General features: G+C 41.2%; 1 pseudogene across 1 annotated transcript; it reads left to right on the top strand.

The window, feature by feature from the left end:
• Positions 1–1,088: 1,088 nt before the first annotated feature.
• LOC132661360 (E3 ubiquitin-protein ligase TRIM22-like) lies at positions 1,089–23,276 on the top strand (annotated as a pseudogene). Its single transcript, XR_013550137.2, has 9 exons — positions 1,089–1,478; positions 3,270–3,403; positions 7,018–7,489; positions 8,337–8,432; positions 9,066–9,300; positions 11,882–11,904; positions 13,144–13,244; positions 13,549–13,575; positions 13,832–23,276. The product of XR_013550137.2 is annotated as an E3 ubiquitin-protein ligase TRIM22-like (transcript).
• The last annotated feature ends 604 nt before the right edge of the window (positions 23,277–23,880 follow it).

Raw genomic sequence — 23,880 nt, 5'->3', positions numbered from 1 at the left:
GTCAGGGACCCATGATGGAGCTTCCACCATCATGCAGTTGCCCCATGAAGGGCATGTAATCTGAACAAGAACAAGATAGACAACAAAGCACGAAACTATGTGTACAAAGTATAAAATATTTCAGATCTGCCTTTGATTGATAGTGTAAAAAAGACCAAAATTTTCCCAAAGGAAGTGGAGTAAGGTGGAAAAATTATGTAGGTGTGTTACTCAGTAAAAGATTATACTTGAGGGGCACCTGGGTGGCTCGGTTGGTTAAGCGACCAACTTTGGCTCAGCTCATGATCTCACAGTTCATGAGTTTGAGCCCTGCGCTGGGCCCTGTGCTGACAGCTCACAGCCTGGAGCCTGCTTCACATTCTGTCTCCCTGCCTCTCTGCCTCTTCCCCACTTGTGCTCACTCCCTCTCTCTCAAAAATAAATAAACAAACAAACATTTAAAAAAAAAAGATTATACTTGAGAGCTTGCTTGGAGGTCCTAGCAGGAGAGGGCAGATACTTGTGTCCCCTTAACCAAAGAATGGCCCTCCTCTATTATAGGGGAAGGTCATCCTCTTCCACTGAGCTCGCAGCTGTAGCTTCTGGAGGGACACACATGGAGTGGTGAGGGAGGAAGGGGACACCTGCCTAGCCAGCCAGATCAGCTGAATCAATTCTGGCAATCAATGGCGTGAGAGATGTCACAGGCAGATTACCCTCACATCGAAGATTATACTTGAATAGCACCATCTGTTAAACTCCATGTTCTCATCTGCTTCCTACTCATTAGGTAACAAGGCACTGACTCAGTTCTACCATGATTAATTTCTGGAAGCCTTCTGTTTTTGGCCTGCCTGGATAAGAAACAGAAAATGGTTTCAATGATATTTTGGAAAGATTTTTTCCATAGGCGCACACTGAAGAAACTTTTAAATTTTATTTTTGTCATTTACAATAATGGCTGCTAATGCTTACTAGGTCTGCTCATATTTACAGAGCTTTATAACTGATTATCTTTCCCATCACCCTCTGCATTACAAAAGCTCAGGTGCCAAGACTTTCTGGATCATTATTTTATCCTTTGTGACTTGCTTAGGGCCTGAATATAGGATAAGCTCAACAAATAATTATAGGATTGAATTGAAATGCTGAATATTCAGGCTATATCACTGTAATTCACATTTTTTTTCTTACTCAGATATTCTTGCTGGAATAAGCTGGAGGAGGAATAAGAATGTTGTGATTGGGTGCTTAGCTGGTGCAAGTCCTAGGACATACCCTTCCCTGGTATCCCACACGGTGCCCTCCCACTGTTACTATCTTACAAGTTTCTGTTCTGCTTCCTTTGTTTCATTTCCCCTTCTAAGATTTTGACTTTCATTTCTCACCTGGAGGGAAGCCCCCTCACTAAGACCAGTGCTTTGACTTGGTGAGTGAATTATTGACCATACCTGCATCTGATCTCTGCTGAGTCAAGACTTCTCCACTTCAGCCTGAAGGTGTGTGGGGCAGTCTGTGAAGGCAAAGGGCAGTAAGTTTGGGAGGAATCGATTGAGTGTGTTTGGATGAATTCAATTTGTGGTTCTGAAGCTGCTCTGAATTCACCAAAGGGCCAGCTTGTAGGTTTTCTGCAGAAGAGAGGTGCATTGAGTGTGGGGGAGGCATGACCACTAAAGAAGGGAGGCTTGAGAATGCAAAGAACCTTGTTTTATTTTTGGAAAGATCATTACTTCTCCAGGCTGAATTACTCTCATCTTCTTTCTATTCTGTAGTTTTGACTTTTTTTTGTCAAGGTGAGCCAGAATAACTTTTTTTTTCAGAAACAGAAAATCCCTTCCTCTTTTCCTCCAGAGAAACCTGTGAGATGGACCCCTGTTTTCCCTATTCATAAAAGCCCAAGTTCCTGGAGAGAGTTGGCAGAGATGACGACCCTTATCTAGACTTGTGGGAGAGAAAGGGATCTTAGGGGCTGTGCCAGGGATAAGACCTCTTGAAACCCATCATTTTATACTTCTTGTCCTTGTAACTTCTGGGAAATTGTCTGCAACATTCCTGATAAATCACCAGAGTTTTGGCCAGGCTGATGAGATAGACTGGATGATCAATCTGCTGCTCATCTCTACAGCTCCCGTGTGGTCACTTGTCTCTGGGGCTCCAGCCACAGGGAATTTGTTCTCTTCTGAGTGAGGACAGCTTACCCTCACCTCAGGACTCTCTGGAGTCCTCTCCTTTAGAACTTGTCCTCCATTAGGGCACCTGGGTTCTCAGTCAGTTACACATCTGACTTCAGCTCAGGTCATGATCTCACGGTTCATGGGTTCAAGATCTGCATCAGGCTCTGTGCTGATTGCTCAGAGCCTGGATTCTGCTTTGGATTCTGTGTCTCCCTCTCTCTTTGCCCCTCCCCTTTTTGCTCTCTCTCTCTCAAAAAAATTTTTTGTTAATTAAAAAAAAAAAAAAACATGACAGAACTCTGTCCTGTTAGACACACTTTTCCATTGCTTTTTAGCTCAACTCCTAACTCCTTTGTCCCTGCTCAGAGTAAGGAAAGGAGTTGGTAATTTTTCAGAAAGAACTCCATCTTAATCTCACCTCTGAACACCTTGTACCTTGATCTCTATGTTATATAATATTTTGATGTGCACTTTCCTTTCCTATCACTTTTCAGAAGTCATTGTTCTATGTCTTACATCTAGACCAGGTTCGTATTTGGTGTATATTAATTGCTTACTCAGAGGGCTAGCACAGGGTCCAATAGATGGGAGAAAATGGGTTTAAAATTTTAAAAAATATTTTTGATTAAATTCACAAAGGCAAAAGCATATAGCTGTGATGAAAAAAAAACGTATTAACATCTACTGACATTCAGTAGATATTAAGCATCTCCAAAAAATTATATTCTGGGTGAATGGAGAGAAAGTAAACAGTAAAAGAGTAACACGGTATGAGAAAATATGAAAACAAAGAAACAAGAGCACTAGTAGATAAGAAGTCCCACCACAGGGCTAGGTATCTACGCTGTGCCTTGATAAAAGGATTTGCAATTTAGAACAGATTTCGGGCTAGGTCTCAGTGTGGAGAGGTGATTTTGAGCTGAGTTTTCAAGGAAGTGATGGATTGAGGATGGATTTTTGCTAAGAGTGAGCAAGGCACATATAAGCCAGCCAGTGTAGGCTGGGGAGGAGTAGGAGCTGGGCTGAGAAGATGAGGCATAGGAAGGGATGTGTTACGTCAACCTAACTCGACCATGATAAAGACCGACTCCAGCTGAATGACATGTGTTTGAGCAGAGGAATGGCAAGATTGATGGATGCTTTAAAAAAAAAATCATTCCTGCTGGGATGTGAACAGTGATGAGAGCAGACTGCCTGAGATGGATGACAGTTTCAGGGAGACTGGTGCAGAAGCTACTTCTGGAATCCAGGTAAAAGACTCAGTTGGTGGGGACATAATTTGAAGAGAATGCTTACAGGACCTTCTGATGAACTGATGGTGACAGACAGTGATGAGCCTGCCATAGCCTTATGGACATGGACTTCTGTGACAAAATGACTACTTTGAAACAGGTTGACCTCAGAACTTGAGCTCTTGGGGGCAGTGTCATTAATGTGGGGCAGATTAAACCCTGGACTCTAAGGGGTGGTAGAAGAAGGAGGCTTTTCTACTCAGGAACAGGGGCAGGATCAAGGATGTCTACATTCCTCATAGGACTTTCTTCCCTTATTGTGGAGACACTTTTCATTTTTCTCATCTGTGCAGACACAGAAAGCCTCCATACAATCAGGATGTAGGGAGATAAGGAAACTTAGGATCTAGTTGGCCCTTACCCTACTGTAAAAACTCCACATTTGTACCATCTCCAAGGGGAGTATACATTTGGGCTCTGTATCTGTCTGTCTGTTTAAGGTGGAGAGACTTTCAATGGTGTAACACTTCTTCAATGATAGAATAAAGAATACACGAAATAGGGACGCCTGAGTGCTCAGTCAGTTAAGCGCCTGATTTTGGCTCAGGTCATGATCTCACAGTTCGTTGGTTTGAGCCCCGTGTCAGGCTTTGTGCTGACAATTCAGAGTCTGGAGCCTGCTTTGGATTCTCTGTTTCCCTTTCTCTCCGTTCCTTTCCAGTCTCTCTCTCTTGAGTGCATGCAAAATAAATACACATTAGAAAAACACATGAATAAGGAAACATAAGCACTTATATTAGTTTTCTGGGGCTGCCATAAAAAGATGCACCACAAATGGTTGGCTTAGGTGAAATTCATTTTCTCACAGTGCTGGAGGCTAAAAGTACAAGATCAACTTGTTGGCAGGGTTGGTTCCTTCCATGGGTGGTGACAGAGGATCTGTTCCATGTCTCTGCTTGCTTTTGATAGCTTTCTGGCAATCTTTGGTGTTCTCTGGTCTGTAGATGCACCACCCTGATCTCAGCTCTTGTCTTTACGTGGCCTTCTCTATGTGTGCATGTCCATCTGTGTCCCCAAATTTCCCCATTTTATGAAGATGCAGTCATGTTGAATTAAGGCCCGTCATAATGACTTCACATTAACTTGATCATCTACAAAGACACTATTTCCAAGTAAAGTTACATCTACACATACTGGGGGCTAGGACTTTGACATCTTTTGGGGGAATATAATTCAAACCATAATAGCACTCAATGTGTTTGAAACAGGACAGACTTTATCTTTCTATCTATGGCCTTCATTATATATTGATTCTTCTTTCCCATGACCAACAGTTGCCTCATTGGAATTTATGTTTCCTGAGTCTCTGTCATGTGTGTGACCCTAGGAGTATATGAACCTGTTCTTTCCTCCCTAAAAACATATTCCTTTCTGTGCCCATCGACTTCCTTGTTGTATGTCCAGGTCAAGGTGAAATTCCATCTACAAATACAAAACTCCCCAGACCACCCATCTGGTCTTGAGGTCTCTATTCCTATACCCCCAGAGCACTGTGTAGCTGTCTAGTTCACACAGCCTTTCCCTCTGTTTGTCTTTGTTAACATCTGTGCAGTAATGGAGAGAATTCTGAAAGAGGATCTTGAGGATTGTATGTCCACTCAACTCTATCTTTTATAATAGAATGACGTCTGTAAATAGAATGATCTGTAAGCCATGTGATTCTATGTACACATGTGAAGAAAGATTCTATGTACACTCTTATTTCTCAGGGATTCTTATATAAGGAATAAATAGGTCAGAGTGACTTGTAAATGGTAATTGGTTATAAAACCATTAGTGACAAAATTACCTCCCTATTGTGATCCTTGCTGTTTCTGTAGGTGTCTCTGGGGAACGAATTTGAGGGCATGGGGAAGGCTCTATGTGGGACAGGTGTGTTAGCAGATAAATTCTTCTCAGTTATTAGAGAACTACTAATAGATAGGAAGAAAAGCTTAAGGGGTACCTGGGGGGCTCAGTCGGTTGAGTGTCTGACTGGCTCAAGTCATAATCTCACAGTTCATGAGTCTGAGCCCCGCAGCAGGCTGTCTGCTGTCAGCATGGAGCCTGCTTCAAACCCTGTCCTCCTCTCTCTGCCCCTCCCCCACTTGCTAGTGCACTTTCTTCCTCTCTCTCCTTCTCTCTCTCTTTCAAAAATAAATAAACATTTGGGGCGCCTGGGTGGCTCAGTTGGTTAAGCGTCCGACTTCGGCTCAGGTCATGATCTCACGTTAGTGGGTTTGAGCCCCGCATCGGGCTCTGTGCTGACAGCTCAGAGCCTGGAGCCTGTTTCAGATTCTGTGTCTCCCTCTCTCTCTGCCCCTCCCCCACTTGCACTCTATCTCTCTCTGTCTCAAAAATAAATAAACATAAATAAATAAACATTAAAAAAAGGAAAAAAAGCTGAAAAGTTGATGAGAAAGATCTAATCATCTATGGAGAGATGAGGAGATTCTAACTTAATATATTTATCACATATTGTGTTCTTGTGTATGATGTACTGTTCTAGGTACTGAGGATCCGTCAGTGAAAAAAATCTATGGGTTACTTTTTAGGAGGAAGGGGCAGATATTTAAAGAAAGATGTTTTGTATTATGTAGTAAAAATAAAAAATATAGCAAATGTACAGCAAATGATAGTATCAGCAGTTTTGCTATAGAGAAGTTAACAAAGCAGGTCCTGATGAGAAGGCATAAAAGGAGACTGAATGAAAACTAAGAGTCATGCTGATGTCGGAGGAGAGTGATTCTATGTAGAGAGACAAACAAGTGCAAAGTTTCTGAGGCAGCAGTGACTTTTGTGCTTTTGACATTGAGGAACTGGAGAGAAAGGCAGGGTGGATGAAGCTCAAAACCAGTATGCTAAGTGAAGAAGTCAGCCTCAAAAGATCATATATTATAATTCCACTCTTATTATACATTATAATATAAATACACAAGATTGTAAAATATAAAAACACAAGACTGATGATTTCCTAAGGCTCAAGTTCAGAATGGGGTGACTACTAATGGCACGAGGCTTGTTTTCATGTGATAGAAATGTTCTAGAATTGGACTGTGGTGTTAGTTATCCAGTTCCATAAGTTTACTAGAATCATTGCATTGTACTGTTGAAATTAATGCATTTGATAGAAATATTACTTGATAAAATTGTTTTTTAAAAAAAGTCATGTAAATATCACGAGTGGGATCACTCCACTCAGGAGAAGAGCAGTGCAAAAGCCCAGGGGCCACAGTGGGTTTAGTGTATTTAACAGGAAGGATGTGTTTTGGGATGGGCAAGTAAAGACCGGAAAAACTTATGGGTTGCACAAGGTTCTTGGTAGGAAGGGCTTCAGTTTGTCTGTCTACCAGTAGAAGAAGACAAACTAGCAAGCTTACCCTGATGGGGTGAAATTTATCATGCTACATAAACTGAGAGTGACGTGTTTAAAATTATTACAAAGAGTGCTTTTCATTCTGCTACTGACCTACTTCTCTTGTCCATTTTCTTCTCTATATTGAATATTAATGTTTTGCCCAATTCCAAATCTCTACATAATCAGTATCCTTTCTATTTCTGCCTTTCTTATCATGTCCCCTTCAACATTCCAGCCCCACAGGAGTCTGTGAGCAAGAAGAGCCTCAGTTGTCAGGAAAGGTAGAAGCCAGGGGAGCGCTGCAATGGATTTTCTAGCACAGGTAAACTTTAAGAGGGAGTTGACCTACCCCATCTGACTGGAGCTTCTGACAGAGCCCCTGAGCCTGGACTGTGGCCACACCTTCTGCTGAGATTGCATCACTGCAAAGAACAGGGACTCACCAAGGAGGGGAGAGCAACTGTCCTGTGTGCCAGTGCAAATATCAGCTTCAGAATCTCTGACCTAACCACCCTCTGGCCGGCATTGTGGAGAGAGTCAGGGAAAATAGGAGCCCACAGAAGAAAAAGTTCTGTGAGAATCATGGAAAAACACTCTGTGTCTTCTGTAAGGAGTATGGGAAGGCTGGTTGCCAGTACACTGCAGTGTCTCAGGAGCATCACGGTCATCATATATTCCTCACAGAGAAGGTGGTCAAGGAATGTCAGGTAGGCTCAAGGGTGAAAGAAGATGGGGCAGGATGATACCTGAAATGAATTCTTCACTTTTTAAGCCTATTTTCCTCCCCTTGCCATCATAAAACTGAGCTCTGAAATCTCTTTTCCATACCCTTTTCTCAGCTTCTGAGACCTAAAGGATATTTCTTTTTTTTTTTTTTTTTTTTTTTTTTTTAAATTTTTTTTTCAACGTTTTTTATTTATTTTTGGGACACAGAGAGACAGAGCATGAACGCGGGAGGGGCAGAGAGAGAGGGAGACACAGAATCGGAAACAGGCTCCAGGCTCCGAGCCATCAGCCCAGAGCCTGACGCGGGGCTCGAACTCACGGACCGCGAGATCATGACCTGGCTGAAGTCGGACGCTTAACCGACTGCGCCACCCAGGCGCCCCTCTAAAGGATATTTCTGTGCATTCTTTCATCTGATCAGGAATGAGTCTAGATTAGAGACCCTTAGCAAAGAGAAGTTGGATGAATGGAGAAATGCTTCCCAAGATAAAATCTGATAGCCGCTTTGAGCAGAAGGGTTTTTGGGGAACATGGCTGGTTGGATGTGGAGAATGCTGTCAATGAGAGGAAAGGGATTTCCTTGCTGCAGGATCACTTCTTCCTCTAGGAAAAGAGAGAATCAGGTTACTCTTGATCAAGGGGTGATAACTTGCAGCACACAGGGATAAAGAATGCATTAACCTCTTCAGATTTTTGTCTACATAGTAGATTCTAATCATCAGTTTCATTTCCATAACCTAGTCTCTTCTGTGATGAGTCTTATTTCTTCCTTCTATCCAGGTGCTAAGAAAGCTCATAACTTGACTCTGGTGATTCTTTTTCTCATAGGAGAAACTCCAGGCAACTCTGAAGAAGCTGAGGAAGGAGCAGCAGAAAGTAGAAGAGCTTGAAGTTGACATCAGAGAGGAGAGAGATTCCTGGAAGGCAGGAAAATATTTCCTGAGGGAGTTCTGAGGCAGGAAACAAGGCAGCATCTTAGTCCAGTCACAAGGAGGCCCCTTTCTCTTGGTTACCTCACAATTAATGAGTTCAGAAGATATTTGATTAGTCCTCATTTCATTCCTCCCCTGTTGGAATTGGGTTCCAGAGGGTAGACATATCACAAATAAAACCAAATATTTGGAGGTGAAGGCATAGGAGAAAGCCATGTAAAAATGACTAATGAATCCCATGTTCCATATCCATCATCAAGTTTGAGGCACTAATACTTCCAGAAAACATATTGAGAAAAGCCCAGTGTTCCCTATTTAGGAGGTGTGGGTGGAAGAGGGCTTACTATACAGTGTGGCATGATTATCCAGGACAGATATCTGCAAGCCAAGCCTCATCCAGGTGTCATATTGTGTCTGAGGGTGGGCCCTGGTAAAGTAGACTTTAATATATTCCTTTGGAAGAAACTCAAAGGAAAGTCATGGGGAAATGGCTTTCTCAGTAGTTTCTCACTACCTCATTGAGAAGTCCCTGAGGAAGATAATTCTTGTCTTGGCTCCCAGGCCCAGACAAAGTAGGCCCTTGGCCAAACAGACTGACTGCCTCTTTCTCTTCCCATCCCCAAAGAATCATATGCAGACTGAGAGACAAAGGATTCTGAAAGAGTTTAATGAAATGAAAGGCCTCCTGGACAGCGAGGAGAAGAGAGTGTTGCAAAAGCTGGAGGAAGACAAAGTAAATGTGTTGGATAACTTGGTAGAGGCCAGAGACTAGCTGGACTGGCAGAGGCAGTATTTGAGAGGGCTCACTCATCTCACACATTGAGCATCAGATATGGGGGTCCTCAGAAGACATGCTGCAGGTAAGGCTTCGGTTGGAGCGTTTACATGATGAGATTTAGGGGAAACAGAGAGTAAATTTCCTTCCCTGCTGGATTCCTTCATTTTCTTCCTTATGGTGACATTGAAAGGCTCTTGGGCCCCTCCATACCCCCTCTCAATCATTTCAAAGCTTGGAGGGATAATTCAAAGAATGGCAAAGAAAATTGCCATTGTTAGCAATTCATAAAAGGCAGTGCAAAAAAATTTGAAGACAAGATTCTTTATAAGCTCCCCTTATCTATGATCTACCATTTGTAAGGCATCTCTTCATTAAGTTTGGTCAAATAACACAAATCTCTATTTACATTTGATTTTCTTGTTGTTGAGTACTAGACTGTGCAATATTTGTAGTTTTGATTTTCATTTCCCTAATATAGACCAATAATGTTGTGCATCTTTTCATGGGTTTATTGTCCATTTGTATATTTTCTTTGGAGAAGTATCTATTCACATTTTTTCCCCATTTTTTGAATTGGCTTTTTGTTGTTGTTGCATTGTTGTAGTTTGTTGTATATTCTGTGACTAATACCTTATCAGATATATGATTTGCAAATATCATCTACCTTTTTGTGCATTGTCTCTTCATAGTGTTCTTTGCTGCATAGAAATTTTTAACTTTGGTGTAGTTCAACTAAGCGGTTTTTCTTTTATTCCTTGTGCTTTTTGTTGTTGTTGTTATATCCAAGAAATCATTACCAAATCTAATATTGTGAATATTTTTCTCTTTGTTTTCTTCTAACAGTTATATAGTTTTATATCTCAAGTCTAGATCTTTAATTCATCTTGATTTATAATTTATATGTGATGCAAGTCATCTATGTTTAATAGTATTGTAACCATTGTATTATTTTGAGCCATTTTGGGGGGAAATAATTTGGTAAAAAGAATGAGGAGATGGCAATCAGTGAAGGGATGGACTGTATGGGACTTTTGTTTGTCCAACCTCAATTCAATTACCTCCCTCCCTCTTTCTTTCTTTCTTTCTTTCTTTCTTTCTTTCTTTCTTTCTTTCTCTTTCTTTCTAGAACTTCTTGAATTACTCTTTGAAGAATCATTCTTACTCCCAGTCTATGTAGTTGGTTAGGGTTGATAAAATCAGTAGCTTTAGGGATGTGTCTCTAAATTCTAGGTAAGTCAGAATATCAGATTCTTATGTTTACCAATAATGCAGTAATTATTTTGACATATGCATCTGACCCAATTCAGGTCAAAGATTTTTATGCCTTTGAATCTTACTGTCATGACTAGGAAAGAGAAATTCTCTTTTTCACTAGGTAGTATATAAAGGATTATCATTTAAACCAGGAGATTCAAGTTGATGCCACCCAGAGCCTAAAAAGAAAGTCAATATTGCAAGTAGAAAATAGAATTAGAATTTTGAGAATAACAGATTCTGATGACAATATTTTCACTTAAAAACCACCTATGACGAAATTTACACCTGCCCCTGAATTTATTCATCTTTCTTTTAAATTTAAACCAGTTTTATTTGGGTTTTTGTCATATACAATAACAAGAAAAAGCCTAATTCAGAGAGTAAAACTTTATCCGAAATGTAGAGTCAACTGAAGGCCAGGTCTTCATTGGTATAAAAGGGGTTGGGCTGGAAAGAGGGAAACCAAATATATTGGTACATTTCTGTTCTATGATGGGAATAAAAAGATGGCTAAAAGATTTTGAGACCATGGACTGGATTGACAATACAATATTGAAATTCAGAGTAAGATATAGTTTCTAAGACTGTGACTGAGTATGTATTGGTATCATTTGGGGCAATGGAATATAAACAGTTGGCAACTAGTAAATTACATTTTAGACTTTCTCAGGTTCTGGTTCCTCTGGCTTATTTCATGCTCAAATATTGATGAGATTACCTATAGGTAACGGAGAGGAGGTATATAGAATGAGTGAAAGAAAGCCAGAGAAACATTTCACTTGAAGTGTTTGTTTGCATGTACCCGCAGCAAAAGAAAGTATACTTTTGGAGAACTATTATTATTGATTATTCATCTTTGACTCTCCAGAGCCTGGAATGATGTCTGGCACATATGTGTTTCACCTTTATCAGTCTCTGGAATATATAAAAGCATAATGAATTAATGAGGTCTTCTCATGTACGTATTTGTTTAAAAATGTCAAGCCTCTTCTCTTCTTTTAAATATATCCCATCTCCAAGCACTGGAAGCATCTTTCTAACATCCTCACATGAGTCCTCAGGATGGTTGATCTGGGTCTTATCATATATTCTGTCCTCCATATTCTGATCATCTCTTTTTTCACACCTTAGCAAGGGATGTTAGAGGGTTAAGGAGGATAAAACTTTTTAAGGTAGGAGGGCTTATAACTCCTTGGAGGGTTGTCAGATCAAATCCAGGATGCATAATTAAATTTGAATTTCAGATAAATTATAAATCATTGTTTTAGTAGAAGGATATCCTAAATATTGCAGGAGTCTTGCTTAAGCTAAAGTATATTTTTACTTAAAATGAAAATTTAACTACCCATTTTTATTTTCTAAGTATACCAATCCTGTACTTGACTCATATTTTCTCTCTTCTCCAGGATTTGATTAATGTCATGAGAAGGTATGTGTGGGAGACCAGGTATGGTCCTTTTTTATGTGAAGACAGAATTATAGCCATGAGAGTTATCTTGGGATGAATAAGAAATTAAAAAAAACCCACAGAGCTGGGGAATTGGGAAATTGTATCATTTTAAATTTTTGATCACAGGTGAAAGTTTTCAACGGAATTTGGGTGGTGGGAGGTCACAGAGTTAGGGCCAGTAAGAGCATGATTTCACTAATTTTAGTCAAACCTTAGTCTCTGTTTCAGCTTGTTTCCATATTTCATAGGTACCTGTCTTATTTCAGGGAGGATCCTATCCTCTATCTTCCAGACCCCAAGTTTTCCACAAAGGCAGCTCCTTTCATTTATTTTTCTTCCTGAAAATAGAAGAAACAAGCTCTTTCTAGTGGTTTCATTGGGGCTTCGGAAAAAAACAAAAAAAAACAAAAAAACAAAACAAACAAAAAAACCCAACCCCTGTCTTGGGGAACAATGGCTTTGGTCCTGGTGCCAATAATTAATTTCTACTTGCTTACACACTTTAGTATCTTATAGAAAATGTGGCCTTTTTGTGTCTAAAGTGGCCTATCCACATGGCAGCTTCAAGGTCTTCCCAAATACATGAAATTCAAACCACTATTCATTTGGTTGTCATAACTTCTCCTTTTCCACATGTGTGTAATGTTTCCCCAGAGAATGTAACCTCAAATGTTATTCTCTAGACATCTGTACTGGGATACCAGGCTTTGGAGACCCTTCAGACTCTTAACATAGAGCTCCATACTTGATAACCTAAATCCCTCTGTAGCCAGGTTCTGGAGCTTCTTTACTGACCACCTGTCTAGGAACTCACATCTCTGGCCTCTCCCTGGTGGAACCCCTAGGGTGGCAGTGACTTCTTCATGTATCAAATACTTGATTTTTTTTAGAGGCATCAAATACCTGTTAAATGCATCATTATTTTATATAGTTTTATTATTTTAAGAGGTAGAGAGTATGGGGTTAGTTTCGCCATTTTAGAAGGAAGAACATGAGCTTCATTGAGGTGAAAACCCCTTCTGAAGATCACACAGAGGGCAAATGGAAAGGTATATGTGAGCAGATATTTTTTCTGGTTGCAGCATCAGGTCTCTCCCCGTTCCCCTCCTCAGGTCCTTCAGTGGAGAGGATTCAAGTACATCAGTGGAGTGAAAAGTGGGAGAAGCAGTGGTCTTGCAGAGGTCAGACATGTGGGGTGACCAATTTTGTCTTCTCTAGGAGTGAGAGCTGGATTTTGAAGAGGCCAAACATTGTTTCCAAGAAACCGAAGAGTGCATACCAAATTCCAGATCTGAAAGGGACGCTGCAAGTGTTTAAAGGTAAGGAGAGTCAGAGAAAGGGTGTGGGTGTCAAATTGTTGTAGTATTGGAGCAAAATGGGGAAGAGGATGTGGTTTCTAGATGAGGATAAAAGAGAGGATGTAGGCCTGACAAGCGGAGATAGATATATTGTGTGGAAGATGAGATCATATCTAAGGGGGAATGGTCAAGGTGTCTGATTCATCATTTCATTCACCAGTTGATAGCCACACAGGGCCTCATGCCTCCATTCTAGTGAGAAGCCAAGTATCAGGGTTTAATCCCTTTGCTTTTAACAACATCATTGAAACTTTTGTCATTTCAGAGCTGACAGAGATTCAACGCTACTGGGGTAAGAAGGAGTTACAGGTTCTTCAAACTGCCATGTTCTGATCCCTTTTAGAAGTTGTGGTTACTATCAGGTCCCATGATCTTAGCTTCATGTGCTCCTCCCCAAACATGCGTGCATACAACAGTTCTTAAGTGTGCTACTCATCTCTGACCCATCAACATGAGTTCCTCCCAGTCAGTTCCTGATGTTCCACCTCAAATGTCACAAGACACACCTGCTCTGTATCCTTCACCCAACCCTGTCATTTTTCCCACAGTGGACGTGATGCTGAAGCCAGTCAATGCTATTTTGAATATTACCATTTCTGTGGATAAAAGACAGGTAAAAGACAGGTAAATGGCATATAAGATTTCTCTCTTCAAAATATACATCTATGTGGTTTCTCTCTTTATGATGTCTTGGGCTGCCAGCATTTCTCCTAAAGCAAGTATTGCTGGGAAGTAGATGTGTCTGAGAAGATTGCCTGGATCCTGGGGGTGCACAGTAAAGCAAGAAGCGCCAAGAGAAAAGGGAGTTCTGGGTTTGTTTTTGACCCGAATGTATATCTTCCAGATGTTTACTCCAGATACAAACCTCAATTTGGCTACTGGGTTATTGGGTTACAGAATGAATCTGGTTATAAGGTTTTTGAGGAGTCTTCCACCTTTGATCCCAAGGTCTTGACTCTTTGCATGACTGTCCCTCCCCGAATTGGGGTTTTCCTAGACTATGAAGCAGGCATTGTCTCATTTTTCAATATCGCAAACCATGGGTCACTCATCTACGAGTTTTCTAGATGTCAGTTTTTTCAGACTACTTACCCATATTTTAATCCTTGGAATTGTCCAGGCTCCATCATCTTGTGCCCACCAAGCTCCTGAACCTTCTTGGCACCCCCCTCACTTTTGTGTAGTGCTCCTTGTCCTTGGGGCTCATCTCCTACACCTGAGCTCATCTGCACCATTCTGAAACCTCTTCCTTCTTTTCTCCATCTTTTATTTTAGAATGTCTTTGGAAGAGTCTGCTAGCACTGCTGTAACAAATTACCACAGAGTGGGTGGCTTAAACAACAGAAATTTCTTGTCTCACAGTTGTGGAGGCTGGAAGTCTAACACCAAGGTGTCAGCAAAGTTGGCTTTTTTCTGAGGGCTGTGAGGGAAGGGTCTGTTCCTTGCATTGTAGGTGGCTGTCTTCTCTCTGTGTCTATTCATATCACCTTCCTACTGTTGCATGCCTTTGTGTCTAAATCTCCCCTTTCTAAGGACACTAATCAGATTGGAGCAGGGCCCATCCTAATTACATCATTTGACTTAATCACCCCTGTAAAGACCCTCTCTCCAAAAGATCACACTCTGAAATATTGGGGGTTAGGATTGTAACATATGAACTTAAGGGGAACACAAGTCAACTCAACAGTCTTTTGCATGTCTTTGCCATGCAGCGAAAGCTTTAACCTTTTTCTACATAATATTTTGTTCTCACTAGGGAAGAATATTTTTTTTCTTATTCATTTTTGTTTATCATGAGGAGAGGATGCTTATTTGCAAAGGGAACACATGTAATCCTTTCTGTAGAAAGACCAGTATTGCTGTACCACATCTGACATCTCTTTTCCTCATTCCCTCTGCTGTTTAATGGAATTAACAAGGAAAACTTATCAATTCTACCCCCATACATAGGACTTAGGACAGTGCATAGGAATCTGTCATTTGGTAGTGAATCCTTCAGAGTGTGTTGCTTTACAATGGCACCCCTTTATATGACGGAGTTAAAGCAGAAGCGCACAAATAAAATATTTACCAAGAGTGGATTTTTGGTGCTCAGAGTTTCTGAGGTCAAATCTCATGTCTTTACTTACAAGTTGCATAAACTTGAACAAGTTACTTAGCACCTCTTGGTCTCATTTTACTAAAATAAAAATTCATATTAAAGATTGTACCTACTTCCTAGGGTCACTTTGAGAAACCAAATTTTATTAGATGTGAAGCACTTATCTAAGAGTCTTACATGAAAGAGTGAACATTTGTTATTGCTGAAAAAATATAAGCTGTATTAATGAGGAACAATTTTTTGTTTTGTTCTGGTTTAGTTTTGCTTTAATAAAATGATAATTGGCTCACTGAAGTCTCTTTTCCCAGATTCCAAAACTCCACCGCAGACAATATGAGTTTTCATGTTGTGTCGTGTAGAGAGGGTCATGTCTAGGCTCAGCTGTGCTGATGAAAGACAGCCTTTTGGTGTTCAGTCCTTGTCCTTGTGGTGAAACATCTGAGTATACCTCTGCATTTACCACCCTATGCACTCTTCTTCTCCTTCTCCTCCTCCTCCTCCTCTCCCCTCTCTTCCCACTCCCCATCTCCTCCCCCCTCCTTCTTCCTCCTCCTCTTTCTCTTCCTCCCTCTCCCTCCTCCTTCTTCTGCTTCTTTTTCTTCTTCTTCCTCTTCTTTGTCAGAATATGAAATGAAGAATAGAACTACCTAGGATAGTGAAGACACAGATTGCTCGTTGAGAAGCATGCATTATAAAATAGAGCAGACTATGCCACTGTACAAAATTTGAATCAAGATTCACAGGACTTTAGAGAAAGATGCATACCTTGGCCATGCTGGATGAAAATGAAAGTGTCTGGCGCTGGATCAATATTTATATATCTGTCTATATACACACATGCATACACACGCATGTACACCTATGGGTATATATACCTGTAACCATTTGTACAAATACGTGAATATATATTAACATCATTCTGGTTAGTCTTTACAAATATCCTAAGAGGAAGAAATTTATATCAGGAGATTAAAAGGGTTTACAAATGGAAGAAAAAAATTCTAGAAGTTTGTAAGCTGTTAGAATTTTTTCCTAAGGTTTCAAGGTTAATGAGTGAGAGAGGCAGGAATAGTACCAGCTGTGTGCTACTCCCACACCTGTGTGCTGTCCTCTGCACCACACCACAGAGAAGGCAGCAACTTGACTCCCAAGGATATGGGGAAGGAGGGAGAGCCAGGAAATGCTGCCTGCAGGAGGAGCCTGGCCATCTTAGGGCAAACCTTAGGTGCCATGAAATTCAATTTGATATGCTCAATCCATATAGCCCAAATGAGACAGTAGTAGGTCATAGATAATATTATGCTGAGATGCTTCATGGCCACCATGCTACTGCGGATGACATGAAGAAAATGTCCCCACCTTTTAGTGTAGACGGTGAACACTATAATTGGACAGTTACAAAGCTGGACTCTGAAAACAGACCAAATTTTGTGTAATGATATTATCCCTTTGTGGCCCTTATCACATTAACTAATTTTTATCAGATTCAATTTTTCATGTATAAAATAAATAAAAATAATAAAACTTACCTGATGGGGATGTTGTGGAAATTAAATAATAGGTTAGTTGTAACAACCTGCTGTTTTCTAGCACATAAGCATTGACCCAGAGTGTGTCTATTGATGCTTTTTATTGGTTTATTTTCTGACTTGAAATAAATGATTTTAAGAAAGCACATCCATTCATTTTAAAATAATTAACTTTGCTTTCAAGAAATAGGATAATTTGAGTAAAGAATCAGTGTTTAAAATTTTTTTCTATCCAGTTAAGTAAATATTACATTATTGTAAAAATTACTTCATTCTCATCATCTCCTGTAATTGTAATAGCCTCTTTAACTTAATAGACTATATGAAATTGTATTTATTTTCTCCTGCTATGTAACAAATGATCACAAATTTAGTGGTAGGTTTAAATTTTAGGCTTAAAAGAACACACAATTATTATGTCATGGTTTCTGTGGATCAGGAGTCTGGGTAAAGTTTTTCTGGGTTCTCTCCTTTAGGGTCTCACCGGAGTATGCTCAAGGTGCCAGCTGACATACAGATGAGAGCAGGGAAGTGGCCCGACCTAAACTGTTTTCAGATATAAAGAAGACTAGGGGGGCGCCTGGGTGGCTCAGTTGGTTAAGCGGCCGACTTCGGCTCAGGTCATGATCTCGCCGTCTGTGAGTTCGAGCCCCGCATCGGGCTCTGTGCTGACAGTTCAGAGCCTGGAGCCTGTTTCAGATTCTGTGTCTCCCTCTCTCTGACCCTCCCCTGTTCATGCTCTGTCTCTCCCTGTCTCAAAAATAAATAAAACGTTAAAAAAAAAAAAAAAAAAAAAACAAGACTAGGAATTAAGCGGATCCCTCTGTCTCTAGTAGGGACCAGATGCTCTTTGCCAACGTTAGAGTTCAATGAGAAGATTAAAGAGAATTGCACTTTTTAGGCATTTTATACATCCATGCACTGGTTACTGTGATCCCTTAATCCCTGGCACCAAATGAAGGAAAAACAGACACTATGCTCTGATTTGGGGTCTGAAGCCACCACCATTTAAAGAAAAAACTATTCAGGGCACTTGTTAAAGATGTAAGGTAAGGAGGACTTTATTCTAGGGGGGCTGCTACAATGGGGTTTTGTAGTGGGAGAGAGAGATTGGCTCAACTCTGAGTATAATAAAAAAAGTGGGGATTTAGAGCCAAGGAACAGGGTCAGAGGTTACTAGATGGGATACTAAGGGGCCTGAGTTCAGTTCAGGAGAGAATCTTTGTCAGCACCCAGGCCTTTGCCCAAACCTGACAATGGGTAGGTGTCTCTGGGCCCCTACAAACTTCTACTGTGATGCCCCCCACTGCTGAAGGTATTATTGATATTGTTAAATTGTCTGTGTGCACCTTTGCTAGTCTTTGCCCCCGAGCCATGTTAGGGATATTTTGTGGGGCATGTGGAGGACTGTAAGCCAACATGATTCCTGGGCAATAGTAAATGGCCTGGCTATTTGATTGGCCTGCTAGAGAACCTGAGCCTGGCATATAAAACAAGTTTCCCTGTGGAGATGGAACAGTTGGAGAAAAATTAGCTCCTAATAAGTGTTTGTGATCCATGTGGATGCTCAGCAGAGAGGACCTACACTTGGCCAAGGAAACAATCAATGAGCAGACCATGATTGTCAACTAAATGTGGAGACTAAAGTGTCTTCTACCCCAAAGCAAACAGGTTTGTGACCAATCTTCTCTTGAATTCAGGTGAGGATGGCCTTGGAAAATCTAGAAAAAGCCTACATGCACAGACTGCCACTGTCAGCAACAAATACTGAAATAGTATAAAAAGCTTGTCCGTGACTCTGGTCAAGGCTAAAATCACTGCTCAAGGACAGAATCCCCAAATTGCCCAAGGACCAAATATATTCTTGGCTGGTAGAACATCCTGCCTAACATCAAACCCCTTGTCCCATCAGAGCTCTCACTCAACCCTGTCTACAGTTGACATTTTCTTTGTATTTGTCCTAGCACTCCCATGCATTCCACTGACTCAAGCCATGGTATCCAGGCCCTACAAGGCCATATTTGTTTCCTGTTAGGTTTCCTGAGCACTTTGCCTCTGATAATGGCCCTGGATTAGCAGCCCAAGCTACAAATCAGTGGACCTAATCATGGGACACATGGTGGACTCTTCATGCTTCATGCCACACTCAAGCCACAAAGGAAACTGAGTATTTTAATGAACAATTACTGGATGGAATTTTGCAGCTGATGAAGAGATAAGACAACCCCAGCCTGGACCACACATCTCAGACAAACAATCTGGGTTCTCAAAGCAGCGATTGCCCTAAAAGACAATTCTCACTTGCGCCTCATGTTTGATCAGGATGTCTGCTCCCTTCCTTCAATTGTACATCTGTCTTTTATAACTTTGACATTTCAATATTTGTGGAGGACCTTGCAAAAGCTTTCTAATCCCTTCAACCCCTTTCTAAAATTTATTTGTTTTGAGAGAGAGCAGAGCCTGACATGAGGCTCAAACTCACGAACTGTGAGACCATGACCTGAGCCAAAGTTAAGAGTCAGAAGCTTAACTGACTGAGCCATCCAGACACCCATCAACCCCTTTCTAAAGATTCAAATAGATCAGAGATTAACATCACAGCAAGGGATGAGAGATCCAAGATTTTTGTGCTAACCAATTCTTCAACATGATGTGTCTTTCTGATTAAGTTGTACAAAAATGTTTTCCTATAGAAATGCTTTCGCCCTTCCTGCATATAGTCCTTCCAGACTAAAAGGTTTAGATGAAAATACAGAATTAAAAAACGTAAAAGAGACATACTGATAACAACATGGGAAAATGAATAACAAAAAACAGAAAAGAATCGTAACACTCTGGTACCTCGGGAGGCATGGGGAAGGGGGAAAGGGAAAAACATCAGTGGTCTTTCAGGTCTTTTAGAACCAGCCCTGGAAGCTTCTCCTTCTTCTTGAACTAAAACCTTGGGGTGTTGCCTTTCTGAGCTGCTGTAAGTGCTTTGGATCCAGACTGACTACTGATCCCGTAGTTCCCAGATCCCAACAGAGCACACAGAGATGTCATTCACATCACCAGGCTGATAAACTGATATCACACACAAATAAGACTGAAACGAACCATCTGTGGTAGTTCTGAAACCAAGGACTAAAGTGAATTATTCTGTCTGGACTGGGAACCCCAGGGCAGGAGCTCTGTTAGTCTGCAGCCAGATTAGTATCTGTCCCCTTGGGGTGCCCTCACATTGTAAACCCTGTTTTTAGGGAGACCACATTTGCCCCCTGGGATTATCCTTCTTGCATGTGAACCCTGACTATCCTGACACTGCCTCAGCTCCTCTGAAAGCTTCAGGGTAGCCTTCAGCTGTACTGTGGCCAAACCTGTGCTGTGCTTGAATCAATGTCTTGGACCAGATAAGATAAGATCCATATAGAAACTTAGTGTGGGGGGTTCACACCTCAGTGGTGCAGTTGGTTAAGCATCCAACTCTTGATTTAGGCACAGGTCATGATCTCACAGTTTGTGAGTTCAAGCCCCGTGTCCGCCTCTGCACTGACAGTGTGGAGCTTGCTCTCTCCCTCTCTCTCTGCCCCTCCCTGGCTTGTGCTCTGTCTCTATCAAAATAAATAAATAAACATTTAAAATAAAAAGGAACTTAAGGGGGAAGCTTTCTAGCTTTTTAAAGGAAGCCCTACTGGGTATGGAACCTCTTTTTCTGACTTGGTAACTGAAGACTCATGGTTATATTCAGTTCTTCAGACAGGTTTCATCCTCCTCAGAATAATCTTGATCATTGCCTGGTCTGCTGTTGCGTCAGACTCATTACCCAGTTCTGACATAACTCCTCAAAGTCTCACCCATTAGAGTTCATGATAATGTCGTCTGTTTCCAGCTTAGGTCCTGAAAAGTCAGGGAATGAAATTGAGGATTTTAGCTCTAGGCTGAAATCCTATGTGTAATTTCTTAGGCCCCTCTACTGGCAGTGACAAAAGCTTTACTTCATAGGCTGGACGTCACAGGGCAAAAACCTCCTCCCACATCAGACTTGGTATCAGCCATGCATGGCAGTCTTGGAAGGGAGTGGCGGTCAAGGACCCAGGCCCCCCACCTCCCCGGCAGGCCATGCTTTTGGTGTACACCTATACTGCTAGCCCGGAAGCCTTTGCTTGGAGGTGTCCTTTTTTGGAAACCTGGAAGATACTGTACTCTGGCTGAACACTCAATACTTTTCCACTCTTAGCCCTCCTTCCTCAAACTCCTTCAGACCCCAGGGTTCACAAAACTGTAGGAACCTTTTTTTCAGGGTTCCCTTGGCAATGAGACAACCCCCAGGTCTGTGCTGCTCTATCTGACCCTCAGCTTGTGCACTCTTCCACAGGGGGAGACCTAATGAGGAAGTTGGCACTGTTAAAATCAATAATAAACAGACACTCAGCCTTTTCCTAAGCAGACAAACCAGTTTAGTCATATATAAAGTTTAATTTAACTTATTTTGCAAGGCTACCTTGACCTGGGTCATTTCTTGCTTGTGTCTTTGGAAATCAGAAGCAAAACTTGAACTGTTTCCCAAGGTTGATATCAGGTAACCACTGACCAATTCCCTATCATTTATAAGAAAATTCTAATATTGGGGCACCTGGGTGGCTCAGTTGCTTAAGCAGCCAACTTAGGCTCAGTTCATGATTTCGAGATTCATGAGTTGGAGCCCCTCATCGGGCTCTGTGTTGACAGCTCAGAGCCTGGAGCCTGCTTCAGATTCGGTGTCTCCCTCTCTCTTTGCCCCTCCTCTGTTCATGCTCTCTCTCTCTCTCTCTCTCTCAAAAATAAACATTGAAGAAAAGTCTAATATTATAACCAATCATTGTGAAGAATAAACAATCACTGCCTTCTCACTACATGAGCTGCTTTATATACTCCCACACCTCATACCGTGTTTTCGGCTGAGTGCTCTTGGTTTGCAAACTGTATTTTCTGGTGTGTGCATTACTAATTACTACTTTGGCAATTCACCGGTTTCATTTCTGTTATTTATACAGCACTTTCCCCTGTTCCAGCCTCTTCCTCATGCTACTGTAGTAAATGTTTATCCTTTTTATTTTTAATGTTTTGTTTATTCTTGAGAGAGAGAGAGAGAGCATGAGCAGGGAAGGGGCAGAGAGGAGCAGAGGATCTGAAGTGGGATCTGTGCTGACAGCAGAGATGTCCCATTAGGAGCTGGAACTCATGAAAGGTGAGACCATGACCTGAGCTGAAGTGGTAACTGACAGAACCACCCACATGTCCCTGTAGTAAATGTTTAAAGGCTTCACTGTTACTTTCATTTTGGCTTGCTGAATTTAATCAGCTACTCTGATGCCTGATTGTTTAGTCCTCCCTAGTTCATCGGAGCTGCAGACACTCTCAGAGACCAGGTATCTGTTCTGGGGTTTTTCCCTCCCCACTACCTCTGAATTTTGAGTGGTAATTACACTATTCGTGTTTCTGGATCTTTAGGACTTTGCTGGGACATTAATGAATAAGGTGGGTGACCACAGTGGGAAGTCTGGGTGGGCTCAGGAGAATCTCAGTGCATAAGAAGACTTCAGCTCTCAGGATTATCCACCGACAATGTACCTAGAACCATCACCAGAAGTGATCAGACATCTCTCAATGTGCTGATCTGTGATGCTGTTATTGGAAGACTGGCACACGGACTGCCCCATGGTTTTGGGATTCCAATGGTTTCCTTTTTGCTCAAGGATAATACTGCACAATCTAATTGATCCAGACCCCTAATCTCTCTAAATTGTCCAACCCCAAATCTGTTTTTAATCTCCAAAGTCCTAAGCCCCTCCCCCTCTGCCATTCTCTCTGTCCTATCTCTCTCTCCCCTCCATCCTCAGCTCTGGTGACTCTCATCTAGTAGGTTGGGGGTGGTAAGTGTGGCTTCATTTTTTTACTGAGAGGTGCTTTGCTACTAAAACCCTACAGGTACATTCATAGACTCTAAGTATTTTCACTTGTTTTTGAGAATATTGGAAAGCAATAACCCATATTGTTTTCAAGGTATGGAGAAAACAAATCCTCATAGCAGATAAATAAATGTTATTTTTCTTTCTATCAAACATGCCATTATGCTGAGCGGTCATCTTCAACAAACTTATACAATTTTATAACATTTATATTTAATGTGTAACAGGGGGGCCTGGGTGGCTTAGTTGGTTAGGCCTCTGACTCTTGATATCAGCTCAGGTCATGAACTCACAGTTCCTGGGACTGAGCCCTGTGTCGGGCTCTGCTCTGACAGCAGAGAGCCTGCTTGGGATTCTTTCTCTCCCTCTCTCTCTGCCCCTGCCCTGCTCTTACACTCATGTGCATGTGGTCTCTCTCTCTCTCTCTCTCTCATTCCCTCTTTCAAAATAAATAAATAAACTTAAACAAATAAAATAAAATAAAATAAAATATTTTTGGTGTTTAATACAGTCTAGCAAAACTAGAATGAACTGATGACACAAGGGGCACCTGTGCCCTCACTTTGTTCTCGATGGTCCCAGGACTTCCTGTTCACTAAGAAACTCATGCACTGCTAAGTACAGATATATCTTAGTCTCCTTGTTTCTGTCTACCTTCATTAGGTATAGTACAAGAATTTTTTTAAATAGTTTTTAAAATTTATTTTATAATTTTATTTTCTTTTTTAACTGTTTATTTATTTTTAGAGAGAGAGTGCATGCAAGTGGGGTAAGGGTCAAGAAAGAGAGAGAGAGACAGAATCCCAAGCACGCTGCCAGTGCAGGGCCCTTCGTGGGGCTCAGTCTCACAAACTGTGAGATCATGACCTGAGCTGAAATCAAAGAGTCAGAATGCTTAACTGACTGAGACACCCAGGTGCCCCTGGGATAAGAAATTAAAAAAGCAAAACAAAACAAAACACTTCCCTTTTTTTCTCAACTTTGGGCTATAAAAAATAGTTGTGGTTTTTGTTGATCTGATAAAATGTCTTCATTTGCCT

The sequence above is a fragment of the Panthera onca genome, chromosome D1 (genome assembly GCF_046562875.1).
Source record: "Panthera onca isolate mPanOnc1 chromosome D1, mPanOnc1 haplotype 2, whole genome shotgun sequence".
In the NCBI taxonomy this organism is placed as follows: Eukaryota; Metazoa; Chordata; class Mammalia; order Carnivora; family Felidae; genus Panthera; species Panthera onca.
Note: the sequence above shows the minus strand (reverse complement) of the source record. Positions and strands in the feature narration are given on the sequence as shown.